This window comes from Malaclemys terrapin, chromosome 1 (genome assembly GCF_027887155.1).
Source record: "Malaclemys terrapin pileata isolate rMalTer1 chromosome 1, rMalTer1.hap1, whole genome shotgun sequence".
In the NCBI taxonomy this organism is placed as follows: domain Eukaryota; kingdom Metazoa; phylum Chordata; order Testudines; family Emydidae; genus Malaclemys; species Malaclemys terrapin.
Window position 1 is genome coordinate 83610000 of NC_071505.1, and position 23674 is coordinate 83633673.

Here is a 23674-nt window from a genome sequence, read left to right on the forward strand (position 1 = left end):
TAGCCAAGGCTAGTCTGACCTTTCAAGTATGACATTTTGGGGGACAAGAGAGAATAATTCTATTTAGGTCATCTCTTGAACATGAAATATATAAAAAGCAGCCTTACACTATGGTGACAAGTACTTCAAAAATGTAATTATCAGTAATATTTTATAAAATGGCATTATAAAAATCACAGAGTTTGAAGAGTGGATGGGATTCTTTCTATAGGTCTTCACTGGGAGACAATTGCAATGGTTGTCTAAGGCCCTCCTTAGGCAACTGAAAACTGAAGTCCATTAGAAAATCGATATAGTGAAGAGAGTTGTCCACTTAACAGTTGAAGGATAAAAACCAGGATCAGAATGTATTAGCTCATTGTTCAAAAATATGAAGAGCCATTTTATAATAGCAATAGCACACTTCAAATAGTACAGTTTTATTTATACTCGTACTAATCCGCTGATTGAAGATACTTGAGTCATTGGACTCTTGCTTCACAGAAAACCTAAATCATGCAACTCTTCAGAATCACTGACTTTTTTAGGGGTGGAGGGCTATGCTTACTTCTATACTGTGTATTCATTTATTGATTATATACTCATGCTGAATCTTACTAGATATAGATGCACATATATAGGTTTATACACAGACTTGTTCCACTAAATTGCAAAATGAGTGAGAATTTAGTCCCCATTCTGCTCTCAGTACCTCTCTCTCTCTCTGAGTCAGGATCCAAATTCAGCCCTTTTTTGGAGTTTGCTTTTATTATTCACTTACCAACAAAACAGAACTCTCAGCCTAAACTTTCACTTCCATTTGGCTTGTTCCTAGGATATTTCTCTTCAGAACAACTCTGCCTCAATAAGATGCTTAAATACTTTTTGTACTCATGGGGTGGAGTTAATAGGACTCACCTAGTTTGGTGAGTCAGGAAATAAATCTACATTTCTGTACAGGGTCCTAGTGCCTGACAATCTTTCGCAACAATAAAATTGCATCAGTGGCGGTTCATAACAGGTGAGGCACAAATCTCAAAATAGTTATTTCCACTCACGCCAAATGTATAATTTAAAAGCTATTAAAAGTGTGCCTTATTTATAGTGAAGAAGCAGCCAGTACCTGGGGGAGCTGGTGCCACCACTGCTGGTGCTGCTGCTACCTAGATCAGCACTAGGGTGGAGCATGAGGCAGGCCCAGGGCTTGGGAGTGGTTTCTTGTACACCCACATGGGGCGTGCCTTGTGGATGAGGGGACCAATGAGGTGCAGCCCCCATTTCCACCCCATGCAGCCCGGGTTTAACTGCTACAGTCCAGCTGTGGCCTCATTAAACAGTGGCTACCACACCAATGCCCTTGTGATGGGTTCAGTCACAGAGACCCCCTTGGGACTGTCACCTGACGTGCTGGAATTACCTCTGAGCCCATTTTCCCTGCCAGCTTGGGACTCCAGAACTCTGCCTTGTTGAGCCAGACATGCCAGCCTGCTGAAACACAGACCCAGGTCTGGTCCATGCCCCTGAAACTGCAGACTTTAACCAAAAACTGCTCAGCAGGTCACCTATCTCCTACACCCAGTTTCCAATGGGATCCAAACCCCAAATAAATCCATTTTACTCTGTATAAAGCTTATGCAGGGTAAATTCATAAATTGTCTGCCCTCTATATCGCTGATAGAGAGATATGCACAGCTGTTTGCTCCCCCAAGTATTAATCACTTACTCTGGGTTTACTAATAAACAAGAGTGATTTTATTAAGTATAAAAAGTAGGATTTAAGTGGTTTAAAGTAATAACAGATAGAACAAAGTAAGTCACCAAGCAAAATAAAGCAAAACACACAAGTCTAAGCCTAATACATTAAGAAACTGATTACAGGTAATATCTCACCCTTGGAGACAGGGCCGGCTCTACCATGTTTGCCAACCCAAGCAAAAAAAAAAAAAAGGCCACTCCGACTGCCGCCCGAACTGTGCCGCCCCAAGAATGGATGGAATGCCACCCCTTAGCATGTGCCACCCCAGGCACGTGCTTCCTCCGCTGGTGCCTGGAGTCGGCCCTGCTCGGAGATGTTCCAATAAGCTTCTTTCATAGACTAGACTCCTTCCTAGTCTGGGCCCAATCCTTTCCCCGGTACAGTCCTTGTTAGTTCCACATATCAGGTGGTAAGCAGGGGTTTTCTCATGACTGGCAGCCCCTTTTGTCCTGTTCCACCTCCTTTTATAGCTTTGGCACAAGGCGGGAATCTTTTGTGTGTGCTTGTCCCCACTCCCCCGCCTCATCAATGGAAAAGTACAAGGATTAAGATGGATTTCAGTATCATGTGACATGGTCACATGTCACTGTCAGACCCTGTAGTCTCCATTCTTCCTGGGAATCTTTTGTCTCTCTGGGTCCCCACCCCTCCTCCTAAATGGAAAAGCACCAGGTCTAAGATGAATTCCCGTTCAGGTGACATGCTCACATGTCACTGTAAGACCACCTTCTTCATTACCTAGTAGCTGGAATACAGGTACACAGGAAGGCTTGCAGGTAAACAAACCCATTCACAGTTCATTGATTCTGAAGCACCCTTAATGGCTTCCATTTAATATGTTTACATCAGTAATACAAGTTTATATCTTATTCTAACTCCAGACATAGAAATAATATATGCAAACAAATAGGATGAACACACTCAGTAGATCATAAGCTTTGTAATGATACCTTACAAGAGACCTTTTTCATGAAGCATATTCCAGTTACATAGTATTTACACTCATAAGCATATTTCCATAAAACATTATGGAGTGCAATGTCACAGCCCTTATAAACTGACTCCTGGGCATGGTAAATTGCCATGGTAACAAGGCAGCTTCTTGAGACACTAATTGTCATACCAAGATTTAAGCCTCCCGTAGCGCTACATTCTTCAAACTTTTGGGTGTCTCATTTTGCTACCGGAGAGAGTGAGGTGTAACATTTAAATCAAATCACAGTTAGTCCTTAAATTTGTATATAATTAATCAACTAAATAAAGAATATTCAAAATGTATTTTGTAGCTTTTTGGAATTTTTGGTGAGGCTGTGATTCCCTTGCTTGGGCTGATGAGCTCCCCGTGAATTGCATTCTTTCCTACTCATCTCAAGGGCAGTATCTCTAAGATAATAAATTGTAAAATATCATAGATTAACTAACAAGATATCAGAGTAGATCAGAGGTTTTGAAACTGTGGGGTGCACTGCCCCAGGAGGGCACAGAGGAATGTTCGGGGGGCGAGTGGCAATAGCAGGTGGCTCGGGCCAGTCTCCCCACAGTGGGGTTAGGGAGGGAGCACCACCTCCACTCCCTGACTCTTTTTTTTTGTCTTGGTTGGGGGGCACGATCAAAAATTGTAACTCAAAGCGGGGGCTCTGCTCAAAGTTTGAATATCGCTGGAGTAGAAGAATGGGCATTAGAAGCATTCACTACCTCCCACACATCCCCCAGGAAAGAAAGTGTGATTCATCCCTGAGCCTTAGTGTTCTGAGTCTGATGATTCACATGGGCTAATTACCTGCAAGTCCTAAGGGTCCAACCAATCCACAAGCAAGAGTCTAAGCAGGTGATCCCAAGGCAAGTATATAGACTCCTAATGAAAGCAGCTACTCCAGTCTGGTCAACATTATTAGCTTGTTGGGGTTACTCCTAGCTACCTGGTAATTCTGACAGACTGCTGCAGCTCCAGCCTGCACCTGCCAGGGCTGCTCACCTAGCTGTCCTGAAAGCTAGAAAGAGAAATTGAATAAAATTATACTCTTCTGGTAGAATAAAATTAGATGAAAAAAGAACTGTAGCAAAGGGAACTAGCACAGGAAAGGAAAAGGATATGTGTCAGCCTTTTGAAATGCATTGTATCAAGCAGTGGAAACACACTGTCATTTGCTGCATTAGTTTTGCACAGTGTATCAGACACTAAAAATAGTATTTGGTTAAGAAATGGGCTCAGCACACGTTGCATGAAGCATCTGCATGGTGGTGGTTTTCTTCAAAAACAGAAGTGGAAAGAATGTTATGCCACTTTCAGGACAAAGCATAAAGAAAGGCTTGCTTCAACTATAGCTCTCAGATAACATTGGGGTGTAGAAAAAAAGGTTGCCTCCACTATCTTAATGGCCAACCAGGTAACAAGACTACACAAAATCTCCCTCACAAGCTCAGTTTTTGGAGGCAGCAGGCTCATATATCAAGCACCTCTAGCAATCATCAGCTTGTTACCAAAAAGGGCTGTCAGCATTCCTGTGTGGAACACCTGCACATCCGCCCATCCTTATTAATAGTTGGCAGTTGAGCAGGGGTTTTAATCTCCTTCATGCTAGGAACTACCTTTCCTTCCTTCATGCCATTGCACTGCTTGATAATGGTCTCACATTATATATATATATATATATAGTGTAACAAAATAGACCATAATATATATAAATAATATACATACACATAGAGAAAAGACTGTCCATAAATAATGTAAGTGTGTGTGTGTGTGTGTGTATCTATATAAGGGCTATCAAGTGATTAAAAAAATTATTGGTGATTAATGGTGCGATTAATTGTGCTATTAAACAATAATAGAATACCATTTGTTTAAATATTTGTGGATTTTTTCTACATTTTCAAATATGACACACAATACCAAGTGTACAGTGCTCACTTTATATTTATTTTTTATTACAAATATTTGTACTATAAAAACAAAAGAAATAGTTATTTTTCAATTCACTTAAGTACTGTAGTGCAATATCTTTATCATGAAAGTTGAACTTACAAATGTAGAATTATGTACAGAAAATAACTGCATTCAAATCAAAACAATGTAAAACTTTTGAGCCTACAAGTCCACTCAGTCCTTCTTGTTCAGCCAATTGATCAAACAAACTTGTTTACAATGTCACGTGAAAGTGAGAACAGGTGTTCGCATGGCATTGTTATAGCTGGCGTTGCAAGATATTTATGTGCCAAATGCGCTAAAGATTCATATGTCCCTTCATGCTTCAATTACCATTCCAGAAAACATGCCTCGATGCTGATGATAGGTTCTGCTCAATAATGATCCAAAGCTGTGCGGATGGACGCATGTTCATTTTCATCATCTGAGTCAGATGCCACCAACAGAAGGTTGATTTTCTTTTTTGGTCATTTGGGTTCTGTACTTTCTGCATTGGAGTATTGCTCTTTTAAGACTTCTGAAAACATGCTCCACACCTCATCCCTCTCAGATTTTGGGAACCTTGGATCGAGTGCTGTAGCTATCTTTAGAAATCTCACATTGGTACCATCTTTGCATTTTGTCAAATCTGCAGTGAAAGTGTTCTTTAAAGGAACAACATGTTCTGGGTCATCATCTGAGACTGCTATAACATTAAATATATGGCAGAATGTGGTTACAACAGAGCAGGAGACATACAATTCTCCCCCAGAGAACTGAGTCACAAATTTAAGTAACACATTATTTTTTTAACAAGCATCATCAACATGGAAGCATGTCCTCTGGAATGGTGGCTGAAGCATGAAAGGGCATATGAATGTTTAGCGTATCTGGCACGTAAATATCTTGCAATGCTGGCTACAAAAGTGCCATGTGAATGCCTGTTCTCACTTTCACGTGACATTGTAAATAAGAAACAGGCAGCATTATCTTCCATAAATGTAAACAAACTTGTTTGTCTTATCAATTGGCCACAAGAAGTAGGTCTGAGTGGACTTGTAGGCTCTAAAGTTTTACATTGTTTTGTTTTTGAGTGCAGATATGTAACAAAAAACCTCTAAACTTGTAAGTTGCACTTTCATGATAAAGATATTGTACTACAGTACTTGTATGCGGTTAACTGAAAAAAATACCTGTTTTATTTTACAGTGCAAATATTTGTAATAAAAATAATATAAAGTGAGCACTGTACACTTTGATTCTGTGTTGTAATTGAAATCAATATATTTGAAAATGTAGAAAAACATCCAAAAATATTTAATAAATTTCCATTGGTATTCTATTGTTTAACAGTGCGATTAAAACTGAGGTTAATAGTAATTAATTTTTTTCATTGAGATTAATTTTGTTAATTGCGTGAATTAACTGCAATTGAGAGAGAGAGAGAGAGAGAGAGAGAGAGAGAGAACTGTCCATAAATAAAGAGTGAAAATGTTATCCTTCAACATCAAATGGTATGAAAAGATGCAGAATTTATTATTTTTATTTGCACTGTGATAGTGCCTACAAGCCCCAGCTCCATCGTGCTAGGCACCACACACACACACACACATATGAACAGAATGTTAATTTACCATTATAAAAATATTCTAACAAGGACAGATAAAGCTCATACTGCTACAGATACGAACGATCAGTAAGAATGTTAATCATACTAATGAGAAATCTATTATTAAAAATTATGAACTCACAAAATAAATGCTTGCAGATAAGGATGCTTAAACTTCTGTGCATGAAAAAGGCTCAGTAAAGCTACAAATATCTGTGGGTCCCTAGAGCAGCTTCTATGCCTGCAGTATAAAATGATGCAAGGATTCCTAGTCCAAGGTCAGGCTATTGCCCGAAACTATTTCCATCAGCTGCTGGAACAAACTTCAATCTACAGCTACCTTGACCTTGAAGTGAAGCATTCTGGCAAATGGGTGATAGAGTAATATTAATGAAAAATAAAAGATGTTGCTTTTTTTTTTTTTCAAAATTCATAGTGTGAAACAATCAAAAATAGTCTGGACTAAATTCATGAAACTAAAAATATTGCAGGTCATGAGCAATTTATTTTAGTTTTCTCTTTTCCTGCCGCCAATGATTAATTCATAGAGTCTATTTTGACTCTGTCATTCCAAACCAAATGCATAATAGAGAAAGTGTTATGATGAAGATGCATTTGGATATGCAAAAGCTGTTTATACAAACATACGAATGGTTCATGCAAAAAAAAACTTCAAGGACTAGCTAGATTAAAAATATGATAGTTAATTCTCTGAAACATTTGGAATCTACAGTAATGTGTAAGTAGCTGAATAGAATTATTTTATAGTAACAAAAGCTCTCTTGGAGAATTTGGACAAAATTGCACTGCCATCTTTGGTAGCTGAGAGAAGATTTTAAGAAAGGCTCCAGGACTAATTTATTTCTAGAAATATGCTATGTTTTCCTGGGCTGAAAGTTTCTCTTTGAGTTCTTCATCAAATGAGGAAATTGAATGAATCCAACATTCATTATAACATTTTTCTGGTTGAGCAAAATATTTTGATCTAAACACTTGTTCTGGTTTTGATTTTTTTATTTTATATAGTAGTATAATAAAATTAAAAATTAAAAGAGTTTAGAAACTAAGTAATTTCAAAATGAAAACGCTAAACTTTTAATTCCAAAGGTGTCAAAACAGGCAATTTTAACATTCTTGGAGCTTTTTTTCTGGTTCTCTTCCACAATGACATTTTGACAAAATTGACCTGATTTTGTTATGTGTTTAGATTTTTGACAGAATACGGTTCCCTTGCAGTTTCTCTGACCAGCTCTGTGTATAAAGTACCTTCACAGGGAGAAAATGCAGTATATTAAAGACTTTAGTCTAAAGTGGCCTTTAATTTAATGGAGAAAGGCATAACCAGAACCAATGGCTGTGAGTTAAAGCCAGATAAATGCAAATTAGAAATTAGGCACAATAATTCTGGTGGAACAAACCACCACCGGCAGGGATGGATTTGCCACCTCCGTCTGTCTTCAGCTCCTTGCTGGCTGCCTTGTGGAGGACCTGCTGAACCAACCCCAGATGGCTGGGCTCAATGCAGGGCTGGCCATTGGCAGGGGTGCTGGAACAATTTGTACTGTGGGGGTTGAAGAGGCATTGAACCAAACTATAAACCAGGGGTTCTCAAACTGGGTATCGGGGAGCTTCAGAGGGTTGTGAGGTTATTACATGGGGGAGTCACAAGCTGTCAACCTCCACCCTTGTCAGGGTTCCTCCCCACTCTGAACTCTGGGGTACAGATGTGGGGACCCGCATGAAAGACCCCCTAAGCTTATTTCTACCAGCTTAGGTTAAAAACTTCCCCAAGGCACCAATCCTTTCCTTGTCCTTGGATGGGATTGCTGCCACTACCAAACGATTTAGATAAAAATTCAGGAAACGAACCACTTGGAGTCCCTATTTCTCCAAAATATTCCCCCAAGCCCCTTCACCCCTTTTCCTGGGGAGGCTTGAAAATAATATACTAACCAATTGGTTACAATGTGAGCACAAACCAAACTCCTTGGTTTTTAGGACACTGAAAATCAATCAGGTTCTTAAAAGAAGAATTTTATTTAAAAAAAAAAAAGTAAAAGAATCACACCTGCAAAATCAAGATGGAAGATAACTTTACAGGGTAAATAAAAAGATTTAAAACACAGAGGATTCCCCTCTGACTCTGCTTTCCAGTTACAAAACAGGAATGAAATTACTTCTTAGCATAGGGAAAATTCACAAGCTAAAACAAAAGACAATCTAATGCATTTCCTTGCCTTACTTACAATTTTTATAATCGTAGATGCTCATTTCAGATATGTTTCCAGGAGATGTTTTTTTCCTGCCCGGACCCTCTCTCGGTCCAGAGAGGGAACAAACAAAGAAAGCACAAACAAAACCTCCCTCCCCCAGATTTGAAAGTATCTTTTTTCCCCATTGGTCCTGCTGGTCAGGTGCCAATTAATCCTTTACAGGTAAGGCAACTCAGTTCAGCTGCCCTGCTTATATTTATGACAACCCAAAACCCCACTTTGCCTCCAGCATTTACAATGGCGTTAAATAAACAAAATAGTGTTTTTTTAATGGGGGGGGTCACACTCAGAGGCTTGCTCTGCGAAAGGGGGTCACCAGTACAAAAGTGTGAGAACCACGGCTATAAACCCTGTAGCTAATGGAAACCGCTTCAAGCCAGAGGGTGCTGCAGCAGCACCCCTAGTTCCTGCCCCTATGGCCATTGGCCTAGGTCACACTGGCCGGGCTGGTCATCCCGCCTGGCCTTACCCTCCCCTCAGGCCAGTGGGTCTGTTAAAACCCCAGCGGTGCGCGCCCCGCTCCCTGCTGCGGTCCAGGCCCCGCGGGCCGCGCCGTGAGGGACCAGGGCGCTGGGCACAAACACCAGCCCGGGCAGGAGCCTGCACACGCCGCCCCCGCCCGTTGCTAAGCAACCGCCCGTGTGTACAGGGCAGCGGGATGATGGCGGAGGCCGGGTCCCAGGCGCCGCCTCCCGGCCCCAGGCTGCAGCCCCCGCCGGCTACTTTCTTCGGGGCCCTGGAGCCGGGGAACCCCGTGATCGACAGCTTCGAGTCGGAGCTGCGGGACTTCCTGGGCTTCATTCGCCGGCTGCAGAGCGTGGGGGCGGCCGAGCCGCGGGGGCAGGAGCTGCACAGACGCGGGTACAGGCAGAGCGCGGGCGGGGAGGGGGCCGGTAAGGTGCTCCCGGGGGGCGCCGCCTGCTGCGGGTGTCAGGACCGGCCACTGGGGGCACTTCCCGCGACACACGCCCCGGGACTCTCCACCCTCATCCGGACCCTACTCCCCGTCGTCCCGGGACCCTGCAGCCCCCCTGCACCGTAACCCTCATCCGGACCCAGCCCCCTGCACCGGGACCCTGCACCTCCCCAACCCTTATCCGGACCCTGCCCCCTCCCACCCGCACCCAGACTCTGCAGCCCCCCTGCACCGTAACCCTCATCCGGACCCAGCCCCCCTGCACCAGGACCCTGCACCTCCCCAACCCTTATCCGGACCCTGCCCCCTCCCACCCACACCCAGACCTTGCAGCCCCCCTGCACCGTAACCCTCATCCGGACCCAGCTCCCCTGCACCTCCCCAACCCTTGTCCAGACCCTGCCCCCCACCGCACCCAGACCCTGCAGTCCCCCTGCACCGTTACCCTCATCCGGACCCAGCCCCCCTGCACCAGGACCCTGCACCTCCCCAACTCTTATCTGGACCCTGTCCCTCCTCCCCTGCACCTGGACCCTGCAGCCCCTGTCCCCCTGCACCTGGACCTGCAGACCCCCACATAACCCTCATCTGGTCCCTACCTCCCCCGCACCTGGACTCTGCAGCCTCCGCCCCAATAGCCCTCATCTAAACCCTGCCTCCCACACACGGGGACCCTGCGGCCCTCCCGCACCGTAACCCTCATCTGGACTCTGCCCCCCTGTACCTGGACCCTGCAGCCCTCCCCACACTGTAACCCTCATTTGGACCCTGCCACCCAATCTCAGGGACCCTGCAGAAGTCCCCCATAACCCCTATCCGGACCCTGTCCCCCCCCACACACCTTAACCCTCATCCAGACTCTGCCACCCCACCCCGGGGACCCTGCAGCATCCCCGTAACGCCTATCCAGTCCCTGTTCCCACCCCCTTGCACCGTAACCCTCTCTCATCTGGACCCTGCCCCCCTGCACCTGGACCCTGCAGCACCCTTGCACCATAACTCATCTGGACCCAGGCCCCCATCCCACCCTGGGGACCGTGCAGCCACCTCCTTTCCCCCGCCCCCGTTACTCTCATCCAGACCTTGCCCACCTTGTCCCGCGCCTGGGACCCTGCAGCTTCCCCGCCCCCTGTAACACATATCTGGACCCTGCTCCCCCCAGCCTGGGGACTCTGCAGCTGCCACTCTGTAACCATGCAGTGTGCAGCAGCAGTCAAAAAAGCAAACAGGATGTTAGGAATCATTCAAAAAGGGATAGAGAATAAGCCGGAGAATATCTTATTGCCCTTATATAAATCCATGGTAGGCCCACATCTTGAATACTGTGTACAGATGTGGTCTCCTCATCTCAAAAAAGATATACTGGCACTAGAAAAGGTTCAGAGAAGGGCAACTAAAATATTAGGGGGTTAGAATGGGTCCCATATGAGGAGAGATTAAAGAGGCTAGGACTTTTCAGCTTCGAAAAGAGGAGACTAAGGGGGGATATGGTAGAGGTATATAAAATCATGAGTGATGTGGGGAAAGTGAATAAGGAAAAGTTATTTACTTGTTCCCATAATATAAGAACTAGGGGCAACCAAATGAAATTAATGGGCAGCAGATTTAAAACAAATAAAAGGAAGTTCTTCTTCACACAGTACATAGTCAACCTGTGGAAGTCCTTGCCTGAGGAGGTTGTGAAGGCTAGGACTATAACAGGGTTTAAAAGAGAACTAGATAAATTCATGGAGGCTAAGTCCATTAATGGCTATTAGCCAGGATGGTAAGGAATGGTGTCCCTAGCCTCTGTTTGTCAGAGGGTGGAGATGGATGGCAGGAGACAGATCACTTGATCATTACCTGTTAGGTTCACTCCCTTTGGGGCATCTGGCATTGGTCACTGTCGGTAGACAGGATACTGGGCTGGATGGACCTTTGATCTGACCCAGAATGGCCATTCTTATATTCTGATGTTCTTAACCTCCATCCGGATCCTGCCCCTCCCCCCGGGGACCCTGCAGCTCCTCTGTAGCCCCCAGGCTGGGGACTTTGTAGCCCCCCTCCCATAACTCCCATCCAGACCCTGCCCATCCTGTCCTGCCCCAGGGACCTCGCAAGCCCTCTGTAACCCCCATCTGGACCCTGCTGTCTCTCTCATGTCCAGTCCTGGGGACCCTGTAGCTTCCCCCAACAAGCCCCATCTGAACCCTCCTCCCCATCGCTTCCTGCAGTCCCACATCCATACCCTGTGCCCTCCAACAGCCATCCAGCTCTTGCTCCCTCAACCTCCTCTTGCAGATCCCCGCCCGGACCCTGCGCCCCCGACTGCTACCTGCAGACCCCCATCCAGACCTTTCTGCCTCCCTGTGTAACCCCTATCTGGACTCTGTCCCCACCTCCCCGTGCAACAGCCATCTGGACCCCGACCCCCTACAATCCCTCTCTGGCTCCTGATCCCACATATCTTCCTCCCCAACAGTCCTCTTCCAACCACTGCTCCTCATCCTTCCCACTGCAATCCTCATTCAGCCCCTTGCCTCCCTCCTGTAATCCCCTTGAATCTACTGTCCCTTCCTGCTGCCCCCTTCCCTGGCAGTCTCATCCAGCCACTGCCTCTTTCTGCTGGGTCCTCCTGAATTACCCTGTCAATTCCCATCCAGTTACTGTCAGCCCCTGCAGGCTCCCTTATCTTCTCTTTTAGCTCTCATCCATCATGCCTCCCCCCGCCCCTTCTAGTCTTCCTGTCCCCCAACCATCTACTCAGATTTTCTCCTCACCTCAAACTTGACACCCTCCCTGCCACTGTGCTGGATTCCCACCTAGTGCACATGCACTTTACAGTGTTCCCAACTCCAGGAGTTTAAAAACAAAAAATGAAATTTGCTTAAAAATTGAGATTTAAATCTTACTTGTTGGGTTCTTATTTGCCTTCTTTTTTTCAGCTGTTAGGATTTATGTTTTTCAGTTTTTCTGCACAATCATGAAGTCTAGAAACTTATGTTGAGTCTCATGTAGTCCCATGACTTTAGATGATTGGGGGAGGGGGTTAAGAAAAACACTAGATATTGTGATAGTTGCAACACTGCACTTGGCCACCTGGGAGTTGCCCTTGCTTTTCATTATGAAAATCAGGTCACCCTGTCCATGACAGTGACAAATCAGCAGTGAGTGGGTATGAATTAGAGGTCTGCTCAGGCCTAATTTTAAAAGCTGCCCGAATTCGAGCTGAGCACAGCTGACCCAAACCTGATGCAAGAATGTTGAATTGTTTTCAGAACTGACCGGATCCAAACCTGACACTTCCTCCTGAATTGCATGAGCGCTGGTGCCTCCTCCTTGGGGCTTGGCCTGGTGGGGACTTTCTGCTCCCCGTGCCTGCGATCTGTCTTTGGCTGCCTCCTGCTCATGGGGTCAGTGTGGCGGTGGCTGCATGCCCCGCTTCTACCTGCTGTCATTGCCTCACTGTCTGTGCTGTGTGTGCTGCAGAGTGCAAGGTACTGCAACTTGGCACACTCACTCCACGGCGCACACAGAGTACAACAAGGTGGTGGTAGCTGACAGGTGGGGGGCACACACAGCCACTGCCACGCAGACCCCACTGGCAGGAGGAGGTGATCAGAGATGACATGAGCCAAGCCTAAGAGGGTCCAGTTGTTCTCACACCTTAACCCGACACTTCTAGTCCAGTCCTGTCAGGGTCAGATTGTGACACTCTAGCGTGAATAAGTTGGACACCTACATGTGTCCACATTTGTGTACCTTTGTATCTGTCCATGTCTATTTACACACACACTTTTATGGACATGGATGTAAACGTATCATATAGCTATGCATATTCATATGTATTTGTGCACCTTTATGTGTGCATGTATGTGTGGGTGCATATATGTGTATGGATGCACAATCTCTACATTTTTATAATGCATTGTGTATGCAGCAGCCAGGAAAAAAATCTGATTCATACTGTGCATTTGTGTGCGTCTGTCTCTTTATACGTGCTTATAATATATATTTGCATAGTGACCATCACTAGAATACCTAGGCTTTATGATATACTCTTACTTTTTCCTTCAAGGGAAACAGGTAGTTCTGAAAAATACCACCTGAGCAGAAAGTATCAGGGGGTAGCCGTGTTAGTCTGTATCCACAAAAACAACAAGGAGTCCGGTGGCACCTTAAAGACTAACACATTTCTTTCTAACACAGTCCGTTAGTCTTTAAGGTGCCACCGGACTCCCTGTTGTTCACTTGAGCAGAGTTCTTACTTCTGATTCTCAGCACTCTAGTATGGGGCAGGTGGAACTTCCCAAGTTGTCAGCATTTTTCATCCCTCTGGACAGTGGTGGTGGGTTGTGTCATTAACCAACTTCCTATCACCCAACTCTAACTCTTGGAACTTTTCAGTGTACTGAAGCAACGAGCAGCTGAACCTTTCCATCTGGCATTCTGACTTTGCAACCCAGCGGTGATCGGCTTTGAGTGTCCCTTTCTGTTGTAGACCTTCCCAATTTCTAATCAACTAAGGTCATTTTTTATTTGTTTTTTGTTTTGTTTTTAATTTATACATTTGTTTTGCCATAATTCTTTCATCCAGGATGACTGTTAGGCCCAGGCGTACCATCAGGATGCATCAGTTTCCAGGGGGTTGGGGATGTTCAGGTATATAACCAAGCTTTTATTTCAGCTTCTAGGTGCTTTGACACCTTCACTTGGTGTTTTGGACTTTTTCCCTTGGAGAGTTCATAGATTCCAAGGCCAGAGGGGACCATTGTGATCATCTAATCTGACCTCCTGTAGCAGGCCCTAGAACTTCCCCAAAATAATTCTTAGAACATATCTCTTAGAAATGCATCCAATCTTGATTTAAGAATCGTCAGTGATGGAGAATCCACCAGGACCCTTAGTAAACTGTTCCAATGTTTAATTACTTTCATAGTTAAAAAATTGCGCCTTATTTCCAGTCTGACTTTGTCTAGCTTCAATTTCCAGCCATAGGATCATGTTATACCTTTGGTATCTCTGTTTGTAGAGCTTCATCATCTTTCACTTTGGTGCTTTGATATTTTTTAAACCTTCATTTGTTGCCTCAGAAATTTGTTCTTTCTTTCCTTTGGCTGTTCTTTATTCTTTTTTTTAAAATGTCAGTCTCCACCTAGACTCCTCAGAGGAAGGAAGACCATTCAGCAACTTCAAACATTGTGCCGCAGAAAAATGTGTTCTGAATCTGATCCGCAAATGTCATCCCAAGTACTCAGTGATGAGGGGAATGCGTCAAAGGCATTCTTGAGGCACCCTCCTGCAATACCAGAAAGTCCAGCACTTCAGAATACTTTGAAGGAGAAATCCTTGAAGTGAAAACCTAAATCAGCTCTATCCTCTAAGAACTGGGATTCTGCAGGTGCTGCCTATATCAGCACAGACTCAGCTCACTTCAAGGCCCAGCAGGGCAGTTTCACATCCCAATTATTCTGCACTGTCCACCTTGAAGCTAGGAACTGATGCCCTCTTAGTCTTTATCCTTGAAGTAAGTAGTACCGAGCAGTTCATCTGACATTTATCATCTCCAAATAAGAAATGTCAGCAAGAAATGCAGGGAGAGAGAGCACTCACTTCCAAAACTCCAGCATCCTAATGCCACTGCAAACCTCCAGCTCCAGGCAGCATTGCATGAAAACTTTCAGCATCCTCCCTTCAGGTTCAGTATAGGAAGATGGAGGTAGGAATTCTGAGTGGCAATGTGTATTCAGGTACCTCGCCAGATCACAGATATTCATCTCTGAGGTTGCTTATAAAGCTGCTGTATTGCTTCCCTCTTTCCTTGTATCAAGCGTTGTTGGAATGCTCAACACAGTTGGACCATTTTTTGTGTTTGAAACACCAGCCCTGGCAAAGGTACTCCTGGTTACTCTTGTAGTGAGGATCACAGCATGGTCAGTGTCAGTGCCTCCTAAGGGATTTGTATATACTCGAGAATCCATTATCATTTTGTCAGTCTAGCTATTTATGAGAGTGTAGATTGATGTTCAGAGTGACAATAGTTACTATTTGAATTTAGAGGCGCATGAATACTCTTCTAACTCCAAATATATTTACACTGCAGAAGAGAAGTAAACTTCTCCATTACAAGTGCCAGGAAGTTTGAAAACTAGTGTATAAAGTTGTGGACTTGGTTTTGCATTAGTGCAGGGAGCCTTTGCATCTGATAGTTAAGTACTGAAACCTTACATCGGTTATAGTACAAATTTCTGGGTTCTAATGTGAGGTCCAATAGAAGGCTGAGGGCCTACATTACACCAAGGTCACCCTTTTCCCCTTGGAATTTGAAGGTGATTTATACCCTTCTTCTTTGATATTTGTATTTTTGTATCTGAGCAAATTATTTCTTTTTCATGTGATTGGCCAATTTCTGTTTTGAGGAGCCTTCATTTCCTGCTAAAATCAGGGACTGACTGGAAGATTACAAAGGTGGCTTTATGGGTCCCAAATGTCATTTGACCAATAGAGGAGGTGGCTTGCACTGCAACCCACTCCTGCTGCCCTTGTAAGGTCCTTGGAGGTTGGAGACTTCCATTTGTTTCATATTAGGGAGCACAAGACCCAGGAGTAAGAATCCTATGAAAAGGATGTCTTCAAAGTGTAGCTCCTCTGTCTCCTCTCTTCTTCCTTATTTATAAGTTATTACTTATGAGTAGCTCTGTTACGATTGCTGAGGCTGCTCTGCAGGTGATTTGTTAGGGGATTACCTGCAAAAACAGATGTTTGGTATTGTGAAGATTAGTAACTTAATTTTGTAATGGAGTCCTCCTCTGAAAACCCCCTGTGCTTGTTAGTATGAACCTGGTTTCCAACTAGCTATCACGTCCCTATTTGAATGTGGCTTTCTCAATTAAGTACAAAGAGAAAGGTGGTCTGAGACAACAAGGTCATATCCATTTAGAGTTTTAAAGACAAGGACCCCATTATTCAAATTACAGCCAGTATAGGAGTCAGAGTAGTGGCATGAAGTAGCCAGTCCACTCTACTTAGCAGGCAGGCTGCCCTTGAGGATCAATTACAGTTTACTGGACACCCGTTGGATTAATCAGAGATGGAGTTTGTTACACTAAATCATCCTTGGTGATAGCAGTGTAGATAATTGTGGTCGGGTCTGTGACTGAAATATAAGAGAGTAGTAACCTGGCCCAGCAGAAGGTGACATTTTTGGCCACTGGTGATATCTGATATTGCCGGAGGTATGTCTACACAGCAATTAAACATCCGTGGTTGGCCCATGTCAGCTGACTTGGGCTCCTGGACTCAGGCTATGGGGCTGTTTAACTGCGGTGTAGATGTTCAGGCTCGGGCTCCTGAATGGCTGCACCACAATTAAACAGCCTATAGCCTGAATTCTACAAGTCCAAGTCAGCTGACATGGGCCAGGTGTGGGTATTTAACTGCAGTGTAGACATACCCTTAGAATACTTCTTTAAAGACAGTTTTTCTTTTGCTTTTTCTCTCCCACCTTCAGCACATATGTCCTTATCTATTCCAACTATTGTAATTTTCTTGTACATTTCATGCTAGATCCATCTCATGCCAGAGGCTGTCTAATCAGTTCTCTTCTTATTCCTGTGATATATGCCATAGTATGAAAATATCTGTTTTTATTTCAGGATCCAGTAATTCCTTAGTTTACGGCTGCCTGACATGCTTTATTACATTTGACATTTTTCTTTTCTGTCCTTTTCATTCATTTGTTCTAATGTAATGATTTTTCCACATTGTAATCCATTGAGTTTATTTAAAATACCAAATAGCTTTTTAAGACTGAATATCTCTCAACATCCAGTGATTTTCAACATTTTTCATACTAGCTGGAAAGTGGGACACATTTTACACCTCTTATGACCCTGTCAGAATACTTCAAAGGAATTCGTATGTTAGCACATTTTGATAAGTACTTATGTAGGAGGTAATTCATCCTAATGTAAATCCATTGTGATAAAAGCTTGAAACTTGATGGTTGACTTGTTTGCTCAAATCAATATTAATAATCACTTGGTTTTTAAATCCATAGTGTTCATATTGTTTCAGGTGCATTTGGAAGAAAGAGCTCTTCAATGGCTAACGAAACTGGAATTTTTATTATTCATTTACTTGATATAGCAGGTCTGTTGCCAGCTTTTAATGTGTAACTTTTGTCTCCTGCTGTTTCTTTAGAGCAAACACTTTGTTTAATATTTGGATCAAGTATAAGCCTCGACTGCCAGATTGGTATTACAATGAAAAACTTCTGAAAGTTGGTGACCTCCTTATTCAGATCAAAGTAAGTCATATTAAATAGAAAAGATTCAACTCCCAAGTCTGTGTTTCATTGTGTGTTTCTATTTTGGGGTAATGTTTAATTATACTTTACTGGAAGCTGTTTTGAATGTGAGATAAATTAATAAAAATAACTCTAATTGCAGTTGGTGCATTGTGGCCACAGCTTATTACACTGTGAGAGTAATTGTTTCACTGTCGCATTGTGCTCCCCCATCTGTTTCTTGTGTCCACCTGTTGTCTCTCATCTTATGTTTAAGACTAAAAACTCTTTGAGGCAGGTCCCATCTTTTCATTATGTATGTATAATGCTAGCACGGTGGGGCTGCAGTCTCTGATTGGGGCCTCTAGGCACTCTTGCAATACAAATTAATAATAATAAAAAGAATGGACCTGTGTTAGTGAGTACATGTCTTTTGATGCCTGCTGAACGGGACCTCAAACCTTACCACATCCTCCCCCATGGGTGTCCTTAAGAGGAGGCCCTGCCAACCCAGTTTATTGCCTGATATTTGGGGGTTAATTCCCAGCCAAGTTTCAGAGATGGTTCAAGAATGTACTACTTACTCCTGGGGGAATTCTGTGCCACTGCGTGCATGCATAATTAATGTGCCACGCATAATCTTTTCTCACAGAAAATAACTTCTGCTGGAAAGTTGCTGCAATTCCACCTTTTGCCCACCAGGGGCCACTGTGGCACTAAACCATAGCAGCTTCTCCCAGGCAGGAGCAGCCCCAGCTGCCAATAGGGAAGGGAAGAGATTGCCTGTCTGGCAGCACTGTGCCTGTGGGGCCAGGTCAGGAAACAGGGGATATGGAGAGACAGACAGTGTGGGGCTAGGGGGAATGTCACAGACTGGGTTTCCTAAGGGCTATTGGGGAAGGACGGACTGGGGCAAGGGCTGAATGGGAGTGGAGGTGCTGGGCCACATGGGGATGGGGGGGGTGCAGGGTCATATGTGGGAAGGGGAATGGCTGAGGGGGCACAGAGACACATGGAGGTGGGGGAAGAGGTGCAGGGCCATATAGGGGAAGGGGATGGCTGAATGGGGGCATAGAAACACATGGGCACAAGCGGGAGGGATGCAGGGACACATGGGGGTAAGGGACTGGCAGAGGGGGTTCAGGGACATCTGGGGACAGGGAAGGGATGCAGGGACACATGGAGGATGGCTGAGTGGGGTGGAGGGACACATGAGGATGGAGGAGCAGGTGCAAGGACACATGGGAGTACAGGGACACATGGGGACAGGGGCAGATATGCCTGACTCAATGTGAGAGGCTAGGGATCAGCCAGGGTCTGCACAGGGGAGGCTCCCTAACAATCCCTCCCTGACCCCCTCCAAATCTGTTGCATATTTCTTCCACCCACACCCAACAACCTTCCAGGTTCACTCCCAGTCTCTTTTCCTCTCCCTCATCTCCTCCATTACACCCAAGCCTTTGCACTGCTTCTGTGGGGGGCGGGAAATATGGTTCTGTATTGTAGTTTAAATGAATTATTCAAAGTTCTGTATTTATATGCCTAGTAAAAAAATCTGTTTGACAAAAAACATTTCCTGAATCTTTTTCATTGTCTGTATTGTTACAGACATACTTGCTGACAGGTATTTTTAAATACATTACCAAAATAATTGATACCGGTGTGATTATATTGTGTTATTTTGAGAAATAATATATGCAGAATTTTAAAATATTGTGTGCAGATTTTTTAGATTTTTTGGTGCAGAATTCCCCCAGGATTAAGGCTGGAAAGTAATTACTTGCAACTGAACTTATATAGGACTAGAGGGTTTCACACTTCCTAGGCTGAGCTTCTTGCACATACCTGGCTTCCTTGCATCCCTCCAGTACCTCTCACAAGCTTCCTGCATGCCATCCCTTCTATTTCAGGGACTCCCTGCAACTTCCCCAATCTCCCACTGACAGGGGTTTTGTGCATTCCCTATTCCCCACTCCTCCCATACCCGGGTCCCCCATTCTAGCAGCTCTGTGTGCACCCCTGTTTTCACATCCCCCATGTGCCCTTCATTCTTCTCTTATCCCCATGGAAAGGGCTTAGTGTGTACCCCATTCTGCCCTTCTTCCCATGGCAGGGGTTATGTGTGCCTCATGTGAGATTCCCCCATTCTCTCCCTCCAGTGGTTCTGTGTTCCCAATTTCTCCCTCCCACCTGTTCCAGGGTCTCTCTTTTTCTCCCCCATGGCAGAAGTTCTGTCTACACCCATTCCCCCCAATTTCCCCTCCTCCCATAGCAGGATTCCCCATTCCCCCCCCCCCCATGCTAGGGAGTCTGTGTGAACCTTCATTAGCGCCCCCCCTCCAGGGTTGATTTATTTAATCAAAGCAGTTTAAATAACTGATTTTAATCATGATTTAAATCAGCAAGGAGGAAACCTGGATTTAAATAATTATTTTTAATTATGTTTAGCATTTATACTTTAGTTATTTTCCTCAAGAAAGGTTGATATTAGTTGACTGGTAACTATTAAAATACGTTGACTTACAACAAATTTAACCTTCACACTAAATTTGGTCCTTTTTTTGACTAACCAAGAGGATACACTGTATCTACATAAATTTATTTAAATAATTATATAGCTTAACATACCTTTATTCAGATGCTTAATATTTACATTTTTACTAAATTAGAAAATGGTGAATGATACATTTCTTATTAACTAGACGATGAGTAATTTTTTTTACTTGCAGTTTGTGTACAGCTCTGTTCAGATGGAAATTCAATTTAAAATGCACAAAAGCAGCCTTTTAAAAATCAAATAAAACTACTTTGTATGTTCTGGGTAAATAAGAAAATGTTTATCAAAACATGTCTTGCTTTTAAAACTAACTGATTTAATAAACAAAGGAAGTATTATCTGTAGTTAGTGAATTTAACTGATTGTGTCTGCTCACTATGTCCTTCAAGATTTTAGAACTAGTAGCATATACTCTCACATGTAGTTTTTATTCATAGATTGGAAGAGGGAAACAAGCTTTACTGCATTTTCAATGCCTAATTGGTTTCTTAACTTTGAATGAACTAGTCATTGAACTGAACTAGTTGAATAAACTGAAATTAAGAAAATATTTTCTCAGCACCTTCAAAAGAGGCAACTATTGGCAAAAGCTGGTTTAGCACTTTAATAAACTCTTATTCCACATGCTTAGCCAGTGACTCAAAACACATGCCTGATGGAACTTTCTTTAAAACTTGGCAACAAACATGTAGAACGTAGTATTTTTTGCATTTAAGTTAAATTATTTTAATAGAGTATAATAATTTTAGACTTCAACATAGACTGAATTATAAATATGTTTAATTTTAAAAAGTAAAGCTGTATTTAATTTAAATTTTAAAAAACCCTGATTTTTAAATTTTTTAAAAATTATTGATTTTCATCAACCCTGCCCCATTCCCCACCACCCATGCCAGGGGCTCTGTAGGCCATCTTTCCCACCATCCCCCCATGCTGGGGCTCTGTTCCCCGTTTCCCCCTCCTGCCATATGAGGTTCCCCTGATTTTCCCCATCATAACAGAGTCCTCTATTCTCTACCCCATGCCAGGGGGCAGCCATGCAGGTCAACTGTGAATGCATCTCACTGGTCAAGAGAAGGAGCATTGCCATGAAATTGGCCCATGTCTATATTGTGGTGGATCTGGCCTCAACCTATTCAATAAGAATGCGGACACTCTACCTCCTCATTGGCCTTACTAATGTCCCATCAATCTCCAGCAAGGACTAAGATCCTATTTGGGTGATTTACACCCTATTGGAACTAGAGCTTATGGCTATTTTGATTATCTTGTGATGCCTTTTAGTCTTTCAAGAACACTGACCACTCTTCAGCATTTTGTTAAAGACATTTTTAGGGACACTTTAGATCAATTCCTCTGTGACCAAAACAGTTGCCTAGTGCTGAAACATCTCTGTGAGCATGGGTTATATGCAAAATTAGAAAAATGTGAGTTTGACCAGGAATTTCTAGGTTATATAGTCTTTCCCAGTGACACCAACATAGACCGTCAAAGTACTTTCAATCACGAACTGGGCAACCCCAAGAAATGTGCATGAAGTTCAACGTTTCCTTGGATTTTCAAATTTGTACTGATGTTTTATTAAGGATTTTGCAGAATTGGTGGTCCACTATGACTGCATTGCTCTGGAAGAATGTCTGATTTTCCTGGACATGGGAAGCTAAGTCTGTCTTTGACCTTTTAAAGGAGGCATTTATGTCAGTGCCTATTCTGTTGCACTCAGATCCTGCAAAACCTTGTATAGTTGAGGTGGACACGCCAATGTGGCAGTTGGAGCAGTACTATCACCATGCCATGGACCCCGGAATCTACTCCATCCATGTGCATATTACCACCATAACTCACACTCACACAGCAGAATTATGAGAAGTGCAATACAAAGCTATTCACCAATAAAGCTGCCTTTGAAGATTGGCACCACCATCTCAATGGCATGCAATTTACGGTCCAACAATTTACAGATCATAAAAATTTGGAATATCTGCGAACCACAAAAAACCTGAACCAATGCTCTTTTTTCATCTCCAGATTTAACGTTGTTTTGATGTACTATCCGGGCATCGAGAACAGCAAGCCCAATATACTCTCATAAGGGGGAATAACTAGGAGAAAGAGCTTGAGAATATTCTACAGTCCTCAAAACTTGTAATTTTGCCAACACCTTAATACATAGGGATTTGCTGTCCCTCATTCGATTCTCATTATCTATTGACTCATTTGCAGCAGTAGTCATGGTGACTCAGAATGCTGCCAGTGACCACCATCTAACTCTAACTTCCTGATCAAAGATGGGATCCTTTATTTTAAGAGCTGTATCTATGGCTACCCATCAGGGCCGGCTCCAGGCACCCAAGCACATGCTTGGGGTGGCACCTGGTAAGGGGCGGCGGGGGGAGCGCGGCGCAGCATTCCGCGGGGGGGGAGGGGGCGCTCCGGCGGCACGGCGCTCGGCGGGGAGGGCGGGCTCCGGCGGCACGGTGTTTGGCGGGGGGGCGGCGCAGGCACGGTGCTGGGGGGGGGGTCCGGCGGCGCTCGGCGGGTGCGGTGCTCAGCGGGGGGGGGCGGCGCTCGGCGGGGGGGCTCAGGGGGCGGCGCTTTTTTTTGCTGCTTGGGGCAGCAAAAAAGTTAGAGCCGGCCCTGCTACCCATGGCTTTAAGTACTTAAACTTTGTCATGATTCTCCTCTGGCTGGCTACTTTGGTGACTTTGAAACATGTAGACTAGTTTCTTGAAATTTTTAGTGGCCGAAGATGCAGCCCTTCATCATAAGAGTGTAAGAATGGCCATGCTGGGTCAGACCAATTGTCCATCTAGGCCAGTATCCTGTCTTCCGACAGTGGCCAGTTCCAGATATTTCAGAGGGAATGAAGAGAACAGGGCAATTATCAAGTGATCTATCCACTATCATCCATCCCAGAAACACCTTCTTTTCCTTTGCCTCCCCTCCCAGTTGCTGCCAACTCCCCATCCTAGACAAGCACCAATGCCTTTCCCTATCTTTATCAGCTTCAAACCCTCATGCTATCCTTTTCCTCACAAGTGCATGCTTTTGACTCTTTTCCATTGTCATCTACTGTGCTCCCACCAATCAACAAGTTCCAATCTCTTAGAACACACCTTGATTCCAGGTGTCATCTATTCAGAAATTACATAGCATTCTTATTAACAGTTAGGCATCTGGAATGAGACCACTGCCCATAATGCTGACCAGTATTGTCTCATTGTTTTCTTATGCTCTTTCTGTCTGCGTGTATCTAGCTGTTGCCTCTTGTCTTATAGTTAGATTGAAAGGTCTTTGGGATAGAGATAATCTTTTCGCTGTGTGTCTGTACAGTGCTTAGCTCAGTGGGATTCTGGTCCATGACTTGGACTCCTAGGTATTACTGTGATACAAATGATAGGCATTAACATATA

At 44.0% G+C, this 23674-nt stretch overlaps 1 protein-coding gene across 1 annotated transcript in view; it reads left to right on the forward strand.

Moving 5' to 3' along the window:
• Positions 1-9252: 9252 nt before the first annotated feature.
• Positions 9253-23674, forward strand: part of CFAP54 (cilia and flagella associated protein 54) — a 216749-nt gene continuing 202327 nt past the window's right edge. Inside the window, exons 1-2 of the mRNA XM_054028552.1 lie at positions 9253-9383; positions 17620-17725. The gene's annotated coding sequence lies outside the window, so the exon portion shown is untranslated. The remainder of the gene's footprint in view (positions 9384-17619; positions 17726-23674) is intronic.